This window comes from Capricornis sumatraensis, chromosome X (assembly GCF_032405125.1).
Source record: "Capricornis sumatraensis isolate serow.1 chromosome X, serow.2, whole genome shotgun sequence".
Lineage (NCBI taxonomy): Eukaryota > Metazoa > Chordata > Mammalia > Artiodactyla > Bovidae > Capricornis > Capricornis sumatraensis.
The window spans coordinates 69,542,409-69,565,020 of record NC_091092.1 but is presented as its reverse complement, the minus strand read 5'-3'; the positions used below and the strand labels follow the sequence as shown (position 1 = coordinate 69,565,020).

The 22,612-nt window shown below is 35.6% G+C and overlaps 1 pseudogene; it reads right to left on the bottom strand.

Annotated features, from left to right (window-relative positions):
* Positions 1–2,170: 2,170 nt before the first annotated feature.
* LOC138071991 (HIG1 domain family member 1C-like) lies at positions 2,171–2,466 on the bottom strand (annotated as a pseudogene).
* Between the last annotated feature and the right edge of the window lie 20,146 nt (positions 2,467–22,612).

Sequence of the window (22,612 nt, the reverse complement as noted above, 5' to 3'; positions counted from 1 at the left end):
TTGAGGGGATAGGTGTCCTTTCTATTCAAGTGAAAAAATAATAGAAATTTCACCTCTGACCTTACAGTCAGTACAGAATTGACCTCAATAACAGTTCACAACCCAGGAAAATATAACTTAACTAGGGTGATAAATAACTTCCAGCATATCTGTTTTAACTCACTGATCTACCTATACTTTTCTTTTTGTATACATGCACAGAATATGTCACATTTAATATTAATATTTTTACACAGCTTGCATCATTCATGCAGATGCCCTAGTAAGATTAAATATATTCTTTGTGGGAGGACTTTTTTCTCTCTTATTCCTTTCATTTTCTGTGAAACATCTGTGTGTGATCCTTCTAAAAACTAGGTCTAGCTAGTTAGTTCACAAACATAAGATGAAAGTCTTCTGTGCCATATTATATATATTCATTTGCAATGTTTTTATTTGTAAAGACGCCACATAGTAATTGATTGACTTATGTTGAATTGCGAGTAGGAAATAATGAAACTGGCCCAGTAAAGTAATTTGGGAACACAGAAATTACGGCAATAGGAACAAGTCAGAGTAGTACTGAACTTATCCCAGAGGTCCATGGCTGTTAGTCCATCATTGCTCTTCAGTAGTAATTTTTTTTTTCAGAAAAAAAAAAAATCTTGCAATCATTAATTACATTAAAAAATAATTTACTAATAATTTTTTTACAGACATAGAATAATTCCTATTCCTTAATGTTATCCACACAATTCTTTACCATCTGGAATTACTTCATGGCCAAGCTCAAGTCACATTTTGTTCAGAAAGCCTTCCCTGATTACTTCAACCCACATTGCCCTCTCTTCATTGAACATCCATAACACTGATCACCTAAGCCTCGTGTTTGATTTTTCATATAATATCATGCCTGTGAGATTGGTTTAGGCTGATTCATCAACAGTTCAGTACCTATTAATGCATAATTATCTCTCTTTACACACGGTATATTTACATTAAGGATAGGGTTCATATTACATGTTTCTTTGTGTCTAACAGCACATAGCCCAGGACCATGCCTGCAGTGTTCACTTAGTAAATGTGTGTTAAATGCATGGGTAATAAATGTCATGTTGTTATATATAAGGCTTGTTTAATTGTTTTGCTTTTTACAATCTAACATTTTAACTGATAACAAAGGTCTTTTTTTGTGATAACTTTCTAATTTCTTTTCAGGAATAATATGGGTTTAGAATTCATATTTTTAAACTACCAGAAATTATGTATTATCTACTTATTCACAAGTTTTCTAAGATTATACGAAGTAAGAAATATTGACACTGGTAACTTGAAATGCATGTTTCTGTATGTCAACTGAAACTTACTCTAAATGAGATGTATGTGACAATGTACAATGTAGTAGGTATCAACAATGAGAAAAAGATAGCTGTTTATAAATCCTTTGTCATCTCTTCATTTTCTCCTGGAAATTTAGGAAAATACTATAATGGCTTATACAAATCAAAGACTTGCTTATCATTGGTACTTACCTTTTGTGCTCAATTATGACTAACACAATTAATCTAGTCTCTCCTACATATTACTCTAAGTATAATTTTTGTATTAGAATGGAGACAATCTATCCAAATTTTCCTATGAGTGTATAGCACAAGACAGCAAGCCACCACCTGTGGTAGCTTTCTTAAAAAGTAGTCTACAGTTTCTGAACTGCATTTTTTTTTTGTGTGTGTGTGTGTTGACAATTTATGATTGTTGATTTGGAAGTCAATATCGCAAATAATTGAAGCCTATGAGAATTGTGGCTGAAACTTTGGCAGTATAATTTGCTACATATTGAAAATTCATTCTTCGTTAGTACTTTTCAGAAGGCTTCTTATTTTTCTTGTGTGTAGCTTAATTTTTGGCGAAGGCAATGGTACCCCACTCCAATACTCTTGCCTGGAAAATCCCATGGATGGAGGAGCCTGGTAGGCTGCAGTCCATGGGGTTGCTAAGAATTGGACACGACTGAGTGACTTCACTTTCACTTTTCACTTTTTACTTTCATGCATTGGAGAAGGCAATGGCACCCCCACTCCAATATTCTTGCCTGGATAATCCCAGGGATGAGGAACCTGGTAGGATGCTGTCTTGGGGGTCGCACAGAGTCAGACAAGACTGAAGTGACTTAGCAGCAGCAGCAGCAGCTTCATTTTTTGGACCCATTGAAGAATTGAGGTCTAATGTAATCCTTCTACATAGAGTAGAGAACACCTAGAGTCACAGGTCCTACAACAAATCCTTGGGCAGCAACTCTCATTTGAAAAAGATGAGTGGACATTTTCTGATCTCTTCTGTATTTTAACTTGTAAAGACACCATAGGACACCACAGTCATAAAGCCTTCTATCCCTACAAGGACGGAGGGGGAGTCTCTAGATTTCCTGATCAGTCAGGATAACTGGCCTTCATCCTCATCTGTTGACTACTGTTTATCTGAAGACATTTTTCTCTCTAATAACACATACCAGGTGCTACACTAGTTAATGGGAATAATCTTTCTTGTCTGCACAGGATGAATGAGGAAACCAGCAAGAGCAACTATAATCACAATCAACATGATCTGGAAGTATCTGTTTGTTATTCCTGCAACCCTCTATTTTTAATGCTCAAAATCCTGTACTGAATCCTTGTAGACTAGACTATTATATAATGACACATTTTAGATATTTTAATAAGTATACTGTTTTGGAAAAGCTTTAATGTGATATAACTTAGAGAATTCAGTGGTATGGCCAATAGTGCTGGGATGAATTTCCACAAAATAAGGACTGGGAATTCAACATGAAGGTAAAGTACAAACTGTTCTGGCATGCTTCCTTAACTGTATTTGGAACTAGCTAATTTAGAGGAAACTGCCAGAACATGGTGGAAAGCAATGTGGGTGTTACATGTAAAACAGATGATAGAACTGTTTTCCCCCCACTTTTTTTTTTTTTTAATTCCACAAATGGGAATACACTCCTGGTTTTTATATTCTTATCTGTTTTAAGATCCTAGGGTGAGGGTGAAGTAGAACCTTGTAGGTTAAGACTCTTTATACTCCCAACTGTACACAGCCTATTAAAGTTTCCTAAACTTTCATTTTAATTTCTCTAGCCTACAGCTTATTGCTCAAACATAGTTACAATATTGTTTAATGGAAAACATACATGGAGAAAAAAGATATTCAACCACTTCACTCACTTTAATTTTGTTTATTAATTATAAAAATCTTAATTTAAACTAAGAAGTATATATTGAAAATTTTAATCAGGGTAGTGTTTTTTGGACTAAAGAAAAGACTACTTCACACAAATAAACAGCTAGGTTCAATATATGAGAGAATTTCTGAAGATAATTAATTCAAAGATAATTAATACATAGTCAGGAAAGTATGTATCACTCCATTCTCACTGCATACAGTATGGTCATCATCTTGCTATCAGGCTGGGCCAATAAAACTTACAGTTATAATTCCCTGAAATTCTAAAATTCTAATAAGTAGCATTGAAGCACAGAGGAGAAGAGAAATGTATAGCAAAATTATCTAAAATATTGCTTAAAATCTCAAGATATTTGACCTTAGTATATACCTCGTACAATTTTTAGGTGAAATAATTGCAAGTTATTTACTATTTTAAAATATAAATAAACCAGCCAAAATGTTTTAGAGTCTAGATGCCAGAAGACTGAGAACAAACTACTTAAAAATAATGCAGAAATAAATACTTCAATATGAAAATAAATGGAAGTATAAAAATTATTAAATTAAATAATGAGTAAAGACGTACTTAGCTTAGTAAATTTCATAGAAAAGTATCCAAAAAACAACTGCTTATTAGAAAATAACATTCAAAACAAGACAAAAATAGAAAAAAAGTTGGTGCCACCACCATATTAAAAAAATCAAGAAATGTCAGTCACATAAAGATCATTGAACGCGTAAGTTCAATAAACTTGAAACTTAGGTTAGTGACATAAAGCCTAGGTTAGTTAAATTCAGTTTTGTTGGTGATTTAATATAGAGCTACACATGCAGAAACAAGTACACATGTATCTACAAAATTGTACAAGGGTAGAGAATGAAAATAACTGATGTTAGCCAGCTTACAAATAATTAAACAGACATTATTCACAGATTATCAAGTAATTATTGCCAAATCAGAATACTAACTATAAGTCAATTAAATATAATTATAAAGAAATATAACATATCATCTTACACACATACAAAGAAGAAATCAACAGACTCAAGTAAATCATAGTTAGAGTGGAAGCAAAGCTTAAATTAACTAAAAATGAAGCAAACTTTGGCAGCTGAAATTGTCTATAATAAATAAATAATAGCTTGCATTTTTTCAATTTTTCAAACTTCATAGGCCTTTGCAAACCTCTCATATAATGTGATCCTCACAAGAACCCTGTTCAACCTCATCTACCTTATTTGTAAAATGGAATTAATAATCACTATACCTGGTCTACTACCTAAAGCATAGTAGAGGCCTAATAAAATATAATAATAATAATAATAATATTTGTGCATGCTGTTATCCATCAGAAAATGTCCTTCATCTGTAAGACCCATCTTCTTGTGAACTGTTTTCTGACTCATCAGCCATGTAAAATTGTGTGCTTCTTCTTGTCTTTCCCGTAACTGTGTGCTATTCCTTTATTTTAAGACTTATCATTGCTTTATACTCATTAGGGTTTTTGTTTGTTTGTTTGTTTTGCTTGTTTTTCTCATTAAGATATCTCTTGAGATCAGGGATTTTGTTGTACTTCATTTATATCTCCAGCAAAAGCCACAGTGATTGGCACCTGGTAGATGTTCAATATACATTTATTAAAATGTATGGCAAAACCAATACAATATTGTAAAGTAAAAAGAAAAATAATAATAATAATAAAAAAGAAAATGCAATGACTGTTCTCAACAACTTCAAGGATATGCTTCATTGCCTTCAGGATCTTGGAACTATACTCAGGACAATAAAGGAGTATATTAAAAAAAAAACACAAACTTTGATATTGATTGTGTTATTCATATACCTAGAGTTGCAGGGATCTTTTAAATACCTAACACTGGATTATGCTCAAGTAATGTTTATAGTGATAATGAAAGAGACACTAAGAATCTCTGAACAAAGACCACAAAGAAGGCCCATACTTACTTTCAAAACACTCTGCTTTACCACTGAAGTAAAACGTTGTGAGGATGTACAAATATAATGTATGGAAACACTTTAACACAATGCCTAAAGCATACAAAGAAATCAAAATCGTTATGTGCAGAAAGAATGAAGATAGATAGATAGAAAGATAATAAAAAGAGAGAAGGAGGAAGATGAGGAGAGGGAGAAAAAATATGGAAGGAAGGGAAAACAACAGTTCAATCTCAATCTGGTATGGAGTGTCTGTTAGTTCCTTATCTGCCTTCCTCAGAGGAATTTTAAAAGAAAGTATAAAAGCACTTCTTAAATATGAAAAATCATTATGCTTACTATTATGAATGTCATTTCATTAAAGAAAGAAATTTTGAACTGAAGATGTAGTGAAAAAATATCTTATTTCTTGTTAATCAATGCAGGGTTAGAAGGGTTAAAACTTGACAGAGGACACAATTTGATTGCTAAAAGAAATTATCTGTACACTTATGAAAATCTTTTAAAAAAATATCCTTTTGGACTCTGTGGGAGAGGGCGAGGGTGGGATGATTTGGGAGAATGGCATTCAAACATGTATAATACCATATATGAAACGCATAGCCAGTCCAGGTTCAATGCATGATACTGAATGCTTGGGGCTGGTGCACTGAAATGACCCAGAGGGATGGTACGGGGAGGAAAGTGGGCAGGGATTTCAGGATGGGGAACACATGTACACCCGTGGCGGATTCATGTTGATGTATGGCAAAACCAGTACAATATTGTAAAGTAATTGCTGCTAAGTCACTTCAGTCATGTCCGACTCTGTGCAACCCCGTAGACGGCAGCCCACCAGGCTCTGCTGTCCCTGGGATTCTCCAGGCAAGAACACTGGAGTGGGCTGCCATTTCCTTCTCCAATGCAGGAAAGTGAAAAGTGAAAGTGAAGTCGCTCAGTCGTGTCTGACTCTTCAAGACCCCATGGACTGCAGCCTACCAGGCTTCTCTGTCCATGGGACTTTCCAGGCAAGAGTACTGGAGTGGGGTGCTAACCTCCAATTAAAACAATTAAATTTATTTAAATTAAAACAATGAAAAAAAAAGAACAAGAGAGTAAACCAAATATATATATATATATATATATATATATATATATATATATATATATATATATATATATATCTTAGAAAAACACATCAATCTCTTATGAGTGCTTTATATACTATTTGCTGAGAACTATAATCATTTAATTTAAAATTTTAGCCTTCTTTATTTTTCATATCTTCATAGGAAGCATTCATTGCTGTATGAGCAAGAAAGCCTTGCTGAAGACATTCAGGATAGTCTCACTTCTGAACCGAACCCTAACTCAGCATTTTTTTCTGCATACTGCATTACATACTGCAGGCTGCAAAGAACAGAAATCTACAAAATTAAAACTGCATTCTAGTAAATATGTAAAAGTTGAGATGACCATTGCAAATGTTCTTCAATAGTCAGTAAAAGTAAAACAAGTACCTTTTGGTTTATGGGGCATTCATCCTTTTTCATGAAGTGCAGAACCTCAATTAGCCACTTCTCTGTGTAACTCTGTAGATGTCCAAAACAATGAAACCATTAGAATGGGCCCAGATCTTGGACTGCCATCTCCTTTCTTTTTATCTTTACTCAAAGCACTTATTAAACTAATTCAATAACCATTTACATAGTATCATTAGCTCTTTCTTAGGCTTATCTTGGTTGGCTCTGTGTGAGATACTAGAGTATATTAAGCATCCTGTGATGAAGAAGGAAGTAGTCTGAATTGCGGGAAGAAAATTATTGAAGTTTCTGATTCATAGAGTCCTTTCACGGTCTCTTAGAGGTCTAATAATGTTTGATCCTTCTTTTGCTTTGATATGTAAATAGAGATATTGCTTTATCCTTGGGGACCCTGGAGCTCTGCCAAAGCACATGAGAGTAAGATATTCTGCAGGATAAAAGCTGAGTTGCCTAGAGCAAAGGAAAAAGCTAAGATTGTGTTTAGGGTTCATAATAAAATACCTTTGTTAGTAGTTTTTGCTTCCAATATAAATGTTTATGTATTTACTCAGCTTAGTCTTCTTAGTTAGCCAATGGTTAGAAAACAAGAGTCTTGCTGCTCTTTTCTTCTGGTAATGTGTTATTAAACTTAGGCTTTGAGAATACTATTTATGTTTCCTTTGACATACTCCATAAAAATTTCTGTTCTTTAAATAACATTTATCTTAGCTGGAAGTTGGAATATATTTTCAGCTATTCATTTCAGTGAAAATAAAAACTATTAAAGTGGTAAAATTGCTAATATATAGGGAGAAAAGATGATTTCCACCTAGTTGTTATGCATATCATGTTTAGAAGGAAAAGGGAGGCTGGAAACATGTTAAATTTTTGTGCTTTACTTATATTTATTTCTTATGTAATGACTTTTTTTGTGGTTATTCCTGTACATATATTATAAAACCCATAAATTAAGAAACTATTCTGGAGATTCATATTTTTGCTATGCATTCTGAATTGATAGCTCTTAGTCCATTCTTAATTTTGGAATGTTTAATTACTTTTTCCTATCATATGTTGCAAATTCTAATATTAGTGCCAACCTTTTATATGAAAGTCAACTTTATATCTAATATCCTTGCCAATTATATAGTTAAGATACAGTTTCTACTTTAACAGTCTGAAATTAGATAATTATAATTTGTAATAATTTTTTTTGGAAATGGCACTCAATATGACACAAAATTAAGATCAGGATTCCTAAAATATCATTTATTTGAGAGGAAAACAAATTTGAAAAATTTTCCTTTAGGGAACAATAATAATGGCAATAGAACTAGATGCATAGCTTAATTGATGAAAATAAAACTATATATTAATTTCTTCCTCCTTTCCATCTAGCTTTCTTTCTTTCTCCCTTCCTTCCTTTGTTTCTTCCTTCCTTCCTTCCTCCCTTATTCAGTTTCCTTTTCTCATTATCATTTTACTTTATATTTCCTTTAATCCTCCATAATTATATTATTGATTCCATTTGTAGTTACCTTTTTTTTCTGAATCTCATGAATTTTAACCATTCTGCCAGTTAGTTGATTTACAAAAACCTGTTTGATTTCCAAAATGTCTTCTTCAAATAGTAACATTCTTATAGACTTTGCCAGCACTAAAAGTTATAAACTCATGAAGCAATAAAGATAAAAATAGCAATAGCATCTGCCTTCCCCAGTTCTATAACAATTCACTCTGACACAGGAAAGCCTCCTGTAGTAGGAAAATTGAAAAGCTCCAGCTTTTTAATTATAATTTGATGATTTCTGGGCAAAGTAAGTTTTGGTTACAACACCTGGAAGAAAAAAACAAAACAAAACAAAACTCTTTCTCTTCAAACACAGACACATTACTAATAAAGAAACATATTATGCAAAAGTGATTTTGTTGTTCATTTCATAAAATAAATTTGGACTTTAAATAGAAAAATCAAGAAAAATATGTCAAATCCTCTAAAATTCCTTCCAAATAATTTGTATACAAATCTCTCTCTACTCTTTAAAATATGTAAAGAGATATATCTAAAGACAGAAAAAAACTCAGTTGGTTATGATTATTTTGATTTTCTTTTCCATCCTTCATTTACAAAAGTTCAACTTCAGATTCACCAAAATATTAGTTGGAAAAAGAGTTGCTAGTTTATTTTCTAGGAAGAAAATATATAGAGTGCATAAAAATAGAAATCATTAAAAAAAGCATACTCTAAATAGCAAACCAAGAACATACAGACATTAGGAGAATAACGTAGTTCTCCAGGGTGCAGTTTGCATCAGAAACATCTGGAAGTTTGTCTTAGTGGCTATTTTTACAGATATAACATTCTCAATGGGTTATTTTCATGTATAACTTTTTAACAAATTTATGTTGGGAATTTGTTGAATGTCACACTGCTTTAAAAACTAATATTTTAATAGTGTAAACAGGTAATTTAATTTTCATTTATATCAATCTGTGTTAGAGGCACCCACATGTTGACTTCCAAAATAAAACATTGCAACAAAACTCTATTATATGGAAAGCAACTACTTACTTTAACCAACTTAGCTGCACACAAAAAATATTGCAGATATTTTCAAAATCAACAAAACAAACCAGTAAAGCACATGAAACAAAATTCAAATAAATAAATAAAATAAATAACTGGGCAAAAGCAGTTCTCAACTGTCAGTCACTACTATTGTTATATCTAAAAAAAAAAAAAAAAAAAACTTGCAATCTGGCTCCAGTCACTAGAACCTGGGATAGTTTATTGTCATGAAAATGTCATAAAAAACAAGGGAGGAACTTTTATGACAAAAGTAGTTGATACAGTACTGAAAATGAATAGTAAAGCAAACTTCAAAACTGAAAGCCTATTACATTTGTGATGCTTCCACAAAAAGTGAAGGTGCCTTTTAGGCAATACTCCTGGGACACTAATTCCTCAAAAAATGTAACATTTCAATATTCCAATAATACTCTACATTTTTGTTTCCGCCTCCCAAAATTTAATAAAGTTCTCTTTGATTGCTTTCATATTTTTCACACTGGATTTTTCTTGTATTGAAATTTAGTTTCATCACATTTATTTCCAAGTATACTTTTAATAATTGCTCCTTTCAGTAATTTCCAGAAGCTCCTTTTCCAAATCTTCTCAGTATACTCTTAATACTGCCAATAATGTAACTACTTAAGTAAGTTTAGTTGCTCAGTCTTGTCTGACTCTTTGCGACCCCATGGACTGTTATCTATCAGGCTTCTCTGTCCATGGGATTTTCCAGGCAAGAGTACTGGAGTGGGTTGCCATTTCCTTCTCCAGAGGATCTTCCCGACCCAGGGATCGAACCTGGGTCTCCCAAATTATAGGCAGACCCTTTACTGTCTGACCTACCAGGGAAGTACATAATTCAATTGATTTAACAAACTCATTCAACAAACATTATGTGGCAGATGCAATGAACATGGAAGCATCATTTAAGTACTTACTCAAAGTATTATACAAGCATTTCCAGACCTCAGGAAAGTTATCAGAATAAACTGTCCCAATTCTTCAACATGATTCCAATGTGAGATGTGCAACAATAAACACAGCCCCTCAGATTCAGTTTTATTATCTGTGTAATGGAGATTGAAGTGTTTGAATATGAAAAGTGCTTTTGAAAAGCAAACATTCAGAAAATACTGGATAATAAAATCAATTTAAGAAGGCATAAACGGTATGCTTAAATAAAATAAAATAGACTTTTTAAAAACAGCTATTCTGAAAAGTGTGAGGTGATACTTCACTGTAGTTTTAACTTGAAATTCTATAGTAATTTGTGATGCTCAGCATCTTTACATGTGTCTTTTGGTCACCTATATGTCTTCTTTGGAGAATTGTCTATTTCTTCTGATCATTTTTTTATAGTTTTTTTGTTTTGTTTTGTTTTGTTTTGTTTCTTGATATTGAACTGTATGAGATGTTTAGGTGTTTTGGAAATTAATCCCTTTTAAATTTCCCTTGTTTGCAAATATCTTCTCCCTCTTGTAAGCTGTCTTTCCATTTATTTTATAGCTTACTTGGCTGTGCAAAATCTTTTAAGTTTAATGAGGTTCTTTTTGCTTATTTTTGTTTTTATTTCTCTTACTTTCAGAGAGAAATTGAAAGATATTTCTGCAATTTATGTCTAAGACTCTCTTGCCTATGTTTTTCTCTACAAGTATTATAGTATCCAGTCTTACATTTAGGTATTTTATCCATTTTGAGTTTATTATTTGTATAGTATTAAAAAAAATTATAATTTAATTATTTTACGTGTACCTGTCTGTTTTTTTCAGAACCATTTATTGAAGAGAATGCCCTTTCTCTGTTGTATATCTTTGCCTCTTTTATGTAGATTACTTGATAAAGAGCTGAGAAACTAAGGGAAGCAAAAGGCAAAGGAGAAGAGGAAAGATATACCCCTCTGAATGCAGAGTTACAAAGAATAGCAATGAGAGATATGAAAACCGTCTTAAGTGAACAATACCAAGAAATATAAGAAAATAATAGAATGGGAAAGACTAGAGATCTCTTTAAGAAAATTAGAGATACCAAGGGAACATTTCACGCAAAGATGGGCTCAAAAAAGGACAGAAATGGTATGGAACTAACAGAAGCAGAAGATATTAAGAAGAGGTGGTGATACACAGAAGAAATATACAAAAAGATCTTAATGACCTGGACAACCACGATGGTGTCATCATTCACCTAGAGTCAGACATCCTGCAGTGTGAAGTCAAGTGGGCCTTAGAAAACATCACTATGAACAAAGCTAATGGAGGTGATGAAATTCCAGCTGAGCTATTTCAAATCCTAAAACATGATGCTGCAAGAGTGCTGCACTCAATATGCCAGCAAATTTGGAAAACTCAGCAGTGGCCACAGGACTGTAAAAGGTCAGCTTTCATTCTAATCCCAAAGAACGACAATGCAAACAATGTCCACAGTACAGCACAATTGTACTCACTTCACATGCTAGCAAGGTAATGCTTAAAATCCTTCAACCCAGGCTTCAGCAGTATGTGAACTGAAAACTTCCAGATGTACAGGCTGGATTTAGAAAAGTCAGAGGAACCAGAGATCAAATTGTCAACATCTGTTGGACCATAGCAAAACGAAGGGGATTCCAGAAAATCATCTACTTCTGCTTCACTGACTACGACAAAGCCTTTGGCTGTGTGAATCACAACAAACTGTGGAAGATTCTTAAAGAGATAGGAATACCAGAACCTATTACCTGCCTCCTGAGAAACCTGTATGCAGGTCAAGAATCAACAATCAGAACTGGACATGGAACAACAGACTGGTTTCAAATTGGGAAAGGAATACTGCAGGGATGTATATTTTCACCCTGCTTTTTTTAATTTTTATGCAGAAATGCTGGGCTCGATGAATCACAAGCTGGAATCAAGATTTCTGGGAAAAGTATCAATAGCCTCAGATATGCAGATCAGTTCAGTTCAGTTCAGTTGCTCAGTCACGTCCGACACTTTGCGACCCCATGAACCGCAGCCCACCAGGCCTCCCTGTCCATCACCAACTCCCAATTCCACCCAAACCCATGTCCATGATGGTGATGCCATCCAACCGTCTCATCCTCCATCATCCTCTTCCCCTCCTGCCCTCAATCTTTCCCAGCATCAGGGTCTTTTCAAATGAGTCAGCTCTCCGCATGAGCTGGCCAAATTATTGGAGTTTCAGCTTCAACATCAGTCCCTCTAATGAACACTCAGGACTAATCACCTTTAAGATGGACAGATTGGATCTCCTTGCAGTCCAAGGGACTCTTAAGAGGCTTCTCCAACACCGCAGTTCAATGATGATACCTTTCTAAAGGGAGAAAGCAAAGAGGAACTAAAAAGTCTCTTGAAATCTGCCTTAAAAAACACCATTCTAAAAACTCAGATCATGGCATCCAGTCCCTTCACTTCATGGCAAATAGATGGAGAAACAATGGAGACAGTGATCGGATTTATTTTCTTGAGCTCCAAAATCACTGTGGTTGGTGACTGCAGCCATGAAATTAAAAGGCATTTGTTCCTTGGAAGAAAAGCTGTGAAAAACCTAGATAGTGTATTAAAAAGCAGAGACATCACTTTGCCAACAAAGATCCATATAGTCCAAGCTGTGGTTCCTCCAACAGTCATGTATAGATGTGAGAGTTATACTATAAAGAAGGCTGAGCGCTGAAAAATTGATACTTTTGAACTGTCGTGATAATGAAGACTCTTTTTATTATCATTTTTTTTAATTGAAGGATAATTGTTTTACAGAATTTTGCTGTTTTCTGTCAAACATGAACAAGAATCAGCCATATGTGCTCTGAAGTCCCCTCCTTCCTGAACATCCTTCCCATCTCCTTCCCCATCTCAGCCTACTAGATTCTGACAGAGCCCGTGTTTGAGTTCCATGAGTCATACAGTAAATTCCCATTGGCTATCTATTTTATACATGGTTTTGTAAGTTTCCATGTTACTCTCTCCATGCATCACACCCTCTCCCTCCTCCCCTCCCCTCATGTCCATAAATCTGTTCTCTATGTCTGTTCTCCATTGCTGCTATACAAATAAATTCATCAGTACCTTCCTTCTAGATTCCATATATATATGTTGCTGCTGCTGCTGCTAAGTCGCTTCAGTCGTGTCCGACTCTGTGCGACCCCACAGATGGCAGCCCACCAGGCTCCCCTGTCCCTGGGATTCTCCAGGCAAGAACACTGGAGTGGGTTGCCATTTCCTTCTTCAATGCATGAAAGTGAAAAGTGAAAGTGAAGTCACTCAGTCGTGTCCGACTCTTCAAGACCCCATGGAATGCAGCCCACCAGGCTCCTCCCTCCATGGAATTTTCTAGGCAAGAGTACTGGAGTGGGGTGCTGTGGTTCATGGGGTCACAAAGGGTCAGACAAGACTGAGCAACTAAAGTGAACTGAAGTAAGTCAGAAAGAGACATATAAATATAGTATACACTTTGTGACTCCATGAACTGCAGCACGCCAGGCCTCCCTGTCCATCACCAACTCCCAGAGTCCACCCAAACGTATGTCCATCGAGTCGGTGATGCCATCCAAACATCTCATCCTCTGTCGTCCCCTTCTCATCCTGCCCTCAATCTTTCCCAGCATAAGGGTCTTTTCAAATGAGTCAGCACTTCTCACCAGGTGGCCAAAGTATTGGAATTTCAGTTTCAACATCAGTCCTTCCAGTGAACACCCAGGACTGATCTCCTTTCAGTTCAGTTCAGTTCAGTTGCTCAGTAATGTCTGACTCTTTGTGACCCCATGAATCGCAGCACGCCAGGCCTCCCTGTCCATCACCATCTCCCAGAGTTCACTCAGATTCACGTCCATAGAGTCAGTGATGCCATCTAGGCATCTCATCCTCTGTCGTCCTCTTCTCCTCCTGTCCCCAATCCCTCCCAGCATCAGAGTCTTTTCCAATGAGTCAACTCTTCACATGAGGTGGCCAAAGTACTGGAGTTTCAGCTTTAGCATCATTCCTTCCAAAGAAATCCCAGGGCTGATCTCCTTCAGAATGGACTGGTTGGACCTCCTTGCAGTCCAAGGGACTCTCAAGAGTCTTCTCCAACATCATAGTTCAAAAGCATAAATTCGTCGGCACTCAGTCTTCTTCACAGTCCAACTCTCACATCCATACATGACTACTGGAAAAACCATAGCCTTGACTAGATGGACTTTATTTGGCAAAGTAATGTCTCTGCTTTTGAATATGCTATCTAGGTTGGTCATAACTTTTCTTCCAAGGAGTAAACGTCTTTTAATTTTCATGGCTGCAGTCACCATCTGCAGTGATTTTGGAGCCCCCCAAAATAAAGTCAGCTACTGTTTCCACTGTTTCCCCATCTATTTCCCATGAAGTGATGGGAACAGATGCCATGATCTTCGTTTTCTGAATGTTTAGTTTTAAGCCCACTTTTTCACTCTCCTCTTTCACTTTCATCAAGTGGCTTTTTAGTTCCTCTTCACTTTCTGCCATAAGGGTGGTGTCATCTGCATATCTGAGGTTATTGATATTTCTCCCAGCAATCTTGATTCCAGCTTGTGCTTCCTCTATCCCAGCATTTCTCATGATGTACTCTGCATATAAGTTAAATAAGCAGGGTGACAATATACAGTCTTAGCGTACTCCTTTTCCAATTTGGAACCAGTCTGTTGTTCCCTGTCCAGTTCTAACTGTTGCTTCCTGTCCTGCATACAGGTTTCTCAAGAAGCAGGTCAGGTGATCTAATATTCCCATCTCTTTCAGAATTTTCCACAGTTTATTGTGATCCACACAGTCAAAGGCTTTGGCATAGTCAATAATTCAGAAATAGATGTTTTTTTTCTGTAACTCTCTTGCTTTTTTGATGATCCAGCAGATGTTAGCAATTTGATCTCTTTTTCCTCTGCCTTTTCTAAAACGAGCTTGAACATCTGACTTACTTCATTCTGTACAACAGATTTTAGGTTCATTCAGCTCATTAGAACTGACTCAAATGCATTCCTTTTTAAGGCTGAGTAATATTCCATTGTGTGATTATGTGTATCTGTGTGTGTATGTGTGTCTGTGTGTGTCTGTGTGTATACCACAGGTTCTTTATCCATTTATATGTCAATGAACATTTAAGTTGCTTCCATGTTCTAGCTACTGTAAATATTGCTGCAATGAACATTGGGGTATGTGTGCCTTTTTCAATTTTCCACAGGATATATGTTTAATAATGAGATTGCTGTCACATGGTGGTTTTATTTCTAGTTTTTTTTTTTTTTTTTAAGGAATCTTTTACTATCTTCCATCATGGTTGTATCAATTACATTCCCACCAGCAATGCAAGAGGGTTCTCTTTTCTCCACACCATCTCCAGCATTTACTCTTTGTAAAATTTTTGATGATGGCCATTCTGACTGGTGTGAGATGATTTTTCATTGTAATTTTGTTTGCATTTCTCTAATAATGAGTGATGTTGAGCATTTTTTCATGTGTTTGCTAGCCATCTGAATGTCTTCTTTGGAGAAAGGTCTGTTTAGGTATTTTTGCAACTTTTTGATTGGGCTCTTTGTTTTTATGGTATTGAGTTCTATGAGCTGCTTCTGTAATTTAGAGAGTAATTATTTCCCAGTTATTTCCTTTGCTAATATTTTCTCCCATTCCGAGGATTCTGTGACCTCATAGAATGAATTTGGAAGTGTTCCTTTCTCTTCAATTTTTGGAATATTAAAAAAAAAAAAAAGGCAGTAACTCTTCTCTAAATGTTTGATAGAATTACCCTGCAAAGCCATGTGGCCCTGGGCCTTTGTACTTTGTTAGACTGTTGTTCACAGTTTCAATTTCAGTGTTTGTAATTGGCTTGTTCATAATTTCTACATCTTCCTGGTTCAGTCTTGGGAGGTTGAACTTTTCTAAGAATCTGCTCATTTCCTCTAGGTTGTCCATTTTATCAACATGTAGTTGCTCATAATATTCTCTTATGACTTTTTGCATTTATTTGTTCTTTTGCAACCTCTCTTTTCTCATTTCTAATTTTGTTGATTTGATTTTTTTTTTCCTTTTTCCCCTGGTGATTTTAGCTAGTGTTTTGTCAATTTTGTTTATCTACTCAAATAACCAGCTTTTAGTTTGATTACTCTTTGCTTCCTTCATTTCTTTTTCAATTATTTCTGCTCTGATCTTTATGATTTATTTCCTTCTGTTTACTTTGTTTTTGTTGTTGTTTTTGTTCTACTTCTTCTTTTTACAGCTGATTTAGATGTAGAGTTAAGTTGTGTACTCAATGCTTTTCTTGTTTCTTGAAGTAGATTTTATTGCTATATACTTCCCACTTAGAAAATATTCTGCTGAACCCTATAGGTTTTGGGTCGTCGTGCTTTCATTGTCATTTATTTCCAGGAATCTGTTGATTTCCTTCTTATTTCTTCAATAACCTCTTTGTTATTTATTAATATATTGTTTATCTCCATGAGTTTTTTGACCCCCCACCACCCTCTGTGATCGATGTCTAGTTTCATACCATTGTGGTCAGAGAAGATACCTGATATGATTTCAGTTTTCTTAAATCTCCTGAGGCTTGATTTGTGGCCCAATATTTTATTTATTCTGGATAATGTTTCATGCGCACTTGAGAAGAAACTATTGTCCTGCATGTGGATGGAAAGTCCTGAAGATATCAATTAGGACAACGTAGTCTAATTTTTCATCTAAGATTTATGTTTTCTTATTGATTCTATGTTTTAATGATCTGTACAGTGGTGTAAGTGGGGTGTTAAAGTCCCATACTATTATAGTGTTACTGCCAATTTCTTCTCTTATGACTGTTAATGTTTCCCTTATGTATTAAGGTGCTCCTATGTTGGGTGCATAAATATTTATAATTGTTACGTTTTTTCTTGGATTGATCATTTGATCATTATCTAGTGTCTTTCTTTCTTTCTTATGTTATTCTTTATTTTAAAGTCTATTTTGTCTGAAATAAGTATTTTTCTCCAGCATTCTTTTAGTTTTCATTTGCATGGAATAACTTTTTCCATCCTTTTACTTTCAGTCTGTATGTGTCTCTAGGTCTGAAGTGGGTCTCTTGTAGGCAGCATATATATGAGTCTTTATTTTGCATCCATTCAGTCAGTATGTATTTTTTGGTTGGTGCATTTAATCCATTTATATTTAAAGTAATTATTGATGTATATGTTCCTTTTGACATTTTAATAATTTTGCATTGTTTATTTTTGTAGGTCTTTAATTTCTCTTGTGTTTACTTGCTATGTAAGTCCCTTTAGTATTGTTGTAAGGCTGGTTTGGTGGTGCTAAATTCTCTTAACTTTTGCTTCTCTGTGAAACTTTTGATTTCTCCATAACTTTTGAATGAGATCTTTGTTGGGCAAAGTGATCTTGGTTGTAGATTTTCTCTTTCAGTACTTTAAATATATCCTATCATTCTCCTCTGGTCTGCAGAATCTCTGCTGAAAGATACACTGTTAACCATATGGGTTTTCCTTTGTATGTTACTTCTTGCTTTTTGCTTGCTGTTTTTAACATTATTTCCTTGTGTTTAGACTGTTAGCTTGATTAATATGTGTCTCAACATGTTTCTCCTTGGGCTTATCGTTAAGGGACTCTCTGCACTTCTTGGACTTGATTGACTTTTTCCTTTCCCATGTTGGGGACATTTTCAACTATAATTTCTTCCAACATTTTCTCAGTGACTTTTATTTTTTTCTTCTTCGTCTGGGATTCCTGTAACTCAAATGTTGATGTATTTAATATTGTCCCAAAGGTCTCTGAGGTTATCCTCAATTCTTTACATTCTTTTTCTTTTATTCTGCTCTTGAGCAGTATAAATCTTGAGCAGATTTCAACCATTCTATCTTTCAGCTCATATATATGTTCTTCTGCCCCAGTTATTCTTCTATTGGTTCCTTCTAGAATATTTTTAATTTCAGTAATTGTGTTATTCACCTTTGTTTCCTTATTCTTTATTTCTTATATGTCCTTGGTGATTGTACTAATGGTGTTAATTGCTTCTTGCATATCCTGCATTCTATTTTCAAGTATTCAGAACATCTTTGTTATCACTATTTTGACTTCTCTTTCAGGTAGATTGCTTATTTCCTCTTTGTTTATTTAGGCTTGTGAGTTTCTATCTTGTTCTTTCATTTGTGTGGTATTTCTATCTTTTAATTTTTCATTTTTTAACTTGCTCTGCTTGAGATCTCTTTTTCCCAGGCATTAGGTATTTATTCTTTCTTTCTTCTGGTTTTTGCCTTTGGAGGGAAAGACTGGTTAAGTGGTTTTTGTTGACTTCTTGTTAGGCGTTACTGGTGTCTATGTTCTAGTGGGAGGGGATCAAGCAGATCAAGTGGGTAATTACAGAAATAATGGGACATATACACATACTTTTGAAAACACATGCAGTTATAACCAAAGAATTCTAAAGAAATGAGTACAGGAGATTGAATTGGTGCACAAGGGAAACCAAAAGTGTTATCAACCAATTAAAACAGGGCTAGCTAATGCTCAGCCTGTAAAACTGAGCCTGAGCAGATTGCCAACTGGGAAATATAACAAAGAGAGCATAACAATTTAACTTATGTGGTGGAAAAAGAAAGAGTGAAAAAAATAAGGGAAAGAGAATGAAAAAGTAAAATAAGAGAAGGGAGAGAAAAGACAAAAGGAAGGGTGGAAGAGAGGGTAAAAAATCGGTTCTAATGAGGTGGATGAAACTGAGCTGATTATACAGAGTGAAGTAAGCCAGAAAGAAAAACACCAATACAGTATACTAACACATATATATGGAATTTAGAAAGATGGTAATGATAACCCTTTATGTGAGACAGCAAAAGAGACACATGTATAGAATAGACTTTTGGACTCTGTGAGAGAGGGAGAGGGTGGGATGATTTGGGAGAATGGCATTGAAACATGTAAAATATCATATAAGAAATGAATCACCAGTCTAGGTTCGATGCAGGATATAGTATGCTTGTGGCTGGTGCACTGTGATGACCCAGAGAGATGGTATGGGGAGGGAGGTGGGAGGGGGGTTTAGGATGGGGAACACATGTACACCCGTGGTGGATTCATGTTGATGTATGTCAAAACCAGTACAGTATTGCAAAGTTAAATAAATAAATAAATAAATAAATAAATAAAAATGGGTAAATTAAAAAAAATAGAAAAGCAAAGATAAATATACATATATGAAAAAGATTTTTATATATTCAGGAATAGCTACAGCTGGTAAAGAACTATAAGAAAGGCAGTCTAATATGTCAAGAACAAAACGAGAAAAATCACCAAAAAAGATGTGAAAAAATCTTAAAACATAATTTTTAACACGAAAAATAAAGAAGAAAACTCCACAGCACTGAAAAAGGCTAATGTGAAGGTAGAAATATCTAGGGGAAATAAAGAGTGTGATTTCTAAGGAAAAGAAAATGTTCTCAAGGTCATGTCTCTTCTTGCTTGTGGAGTCTGCCCTCATGGATGGGGCTGGATTAGTGTTCTATGAAGTTTACCTGGTTGGGGGAGCTTGTATCTGTGTTCTGCTTGATGGAGCTGAATTTCATCCCTCTGAATGGCAGTGCAGTGTCCAGTAGTAGATTTGGGGGTGTTTATGGGTTCAATATGTCTTTGAGCAGTCCTTCTGGCTTTGGCATTGTTTAGTTCAGTTCAGTCTCTCAGTTGTGTCCAATTATTTGAGAACCCATGGACTGCAGCACACCAGGCTTCCCTGTTCATCACCAACTCCTGGAGCCTGCTTAAACTCATGTCCATAGAGTTGGTGATGCCATCCAACCATTTCATCATCTGTTGCCCCCTCTTCTCCTGCCTTCAGTCTTTGCCAGCATCAGGGCCTTTTCAAATGAGTCAGGTCTTCACATCAGGTGACAAAAGTATTGGAGTTTCAGCTTCAGCATTGATCCTTCCAATGAATATTCAAGGTTGACTTTCTTTAGGACTGACTGGTTTGATATCCTTGCAGTCTAAGTGACTTAAGAGTCTTCTCCATCACAGTTCAAAAGCATCAATTTTTCAGTGCTCAGCTTTCTTTATAGTCCACCTCTCACATCCATACATGACTACTAGAAAAAAAAAAAAAAAACTATAGTTTTAACTATTTGGACCTTTGTTGGCAAATAATGTATCTACTTCTTAATATGCTGTCTAGGTTTCTTATAGCTTTTCATCAAAGGAGGAAGTGTCTCTTAATTTCATGACTGCAGTCACCATCTGCAGTGATTTTAGAAGCCTGTCACTCTTTCCATTGCTTCCCCATCTATTACCATGAAGTGATGGGACCCGATGCCATAATCATAGTTTTTTGATTGCCAGCTTTTTAAGTCAGCTTTTTCACTTTCGTCTTTCATTTTCATCAAGAGGCTCTTTAGTTCCTCTCTGCTTTCTGCCATAAGGGTGATGTCATCTGCATATCTGAGGTTATTGATATTTCTTCTGGTAATCTTGATTCCAGCTTGTGCTTTATCCAGCGCAGCATTTCACATGATGTACTCAACATGTAAGTTAAATGAGCAGGATGACAATACACAGCCTTGACAAACTCCTTTCCAATTTGGAACCAGTCTGTTATTCCATGTTCGGTTCTAACTTTTGCTTCTTGGCAGTGTTCAACATGTCTATTTCTGGAGCTGGGTTGGGGTTCCCCTCTCAGCATATCTTCACTGCCACCAGTCCCCTACTTGTCCCTCGAATCATTGTCATGTTTCTGTTCCCCTGTACCACCCTGCAATGCAGGCCAAAGTTTGCTAGGTAGGGAGTTATGTGAATCTTTTCTTGGCTTCCTGGCCCTGCACTCTGCATTGTGGAGACTTATGTGGGCTTCCCTCAGCCATTCCTGTACATCACAGGGCTTGTATGTTCTTTTGGATCCCTGGGCCCAACCTCTGAATAGCAAAGGTTGTGTGTGCTGCTGAGGTTTGTATGCTGCCTCTCTCTCGGCACCCTGGGTCTGCACTCCACACTGCTTGGCTTTTGAATGCTTCTGTCAGTTCAGAGCCACAAGCCCTGAGCTGATTATGTGCTGAAAAGTACAGCTTTCTCTGTTTTCTAAGTCCCAGCTTTACCTGGCTTTCTGAGATTCCACAGCTCCCCATTGGGCCCCCTTGTGATGGAGCTTCCCAGTGCATGGAAACTCTTCCTGGTTCACAACTCTCTCCCTCTCTCAGGGCATAAGCTCCTTTGGAGAAGTTCTCCCTCTTTTCCCTTTTTATGTCTCCATCCACTGTGTCCTAGAGATTGCTTTGTAGGACTTGTTCTGTATCTTGATGAGTTTTTTTATGTATTTGTGGGGAGGCTGGTTATCTCCCTATTTTACTCCTCCATTATCTTTTTCTGCCTCTGGAGAAGACTCTTGAGAGTCCCTTGGACAGTAAGGTAAAACTAGTCAATCCTAAAGGAAATCAACCCTGAATATTCACAGGAAGGAGTGAGGCTGAAGCTGAGGGTCCAATACTTTGGCCACCTGATGTGAGAACTGACTCATTGGAAAAGACCTTTATGCTGGGAAAGATTAAAGATAGCAGAAGGGGATGACAAAGGATGAGATGATTGGATGACATGATAGATGCAATGGACATTTTGAGCAAACTCCAGGAGATAGTAAAGGACAGGGAAGTCTGGCATGCTTCAGTCCATGGGGTTGCAAAGAGTCGTATATGACTGAATGACTGAACAACAACATTTTACCATAGATTGATGTGTTTATTTCTGAACTTCTACCTTGGTTCCATTGATCTATATTTCTGTTTTTAGGCCAGCACCGTACTCTGGTGAATTCTATAGCTTTTTATTATAGTCTGAATTTAAGGAGCCTGATTCCTCCAGCTCCACTTTTCTGTTTCATAATTGCTTTGGGTATTCAGTCTTTTGTGTTCCCATACAAATTTTATTATTAGTATTATTGCTCTAGTTTTGTGAATAATGCCAAAAGTAACTTGACAGGGATTGCATTAAATCTGTAGATTGCTTTGTGTAGTATTGCCATTTTGATACCATTGAGTTGCCCAATCCAAGAACACTTTTTATGTTTCCATCTGTTTGCATCTTCTTTGATTTCTTTCATCAGCATATTATAATTTTCAGAGTACAGGCTTTTTGCCATCTTAGGTAGATTTATTGGTAGATACTTTATTCTTTTTGAGGTGATGTTAATGAGATTGTGTCCTTAATTTCTCTTTCTGATCTCTCATTGATAGTGTATAGAAATGTAAAAGATTTCTGTATATTAATTTTGCATCCTGAAAATTTACCAAATTTTTTGATAAGCTATGGCAAGTTTCTGGTAGCGTCTTTAGGATTTGCTATGTATAATCCCATGCCATCTGCAAATAGTGATAGTTTTACTTCTTTACATCAAAAAATCTACAAATAATAATTGCTGAAGGGGATGTAGAGAAAA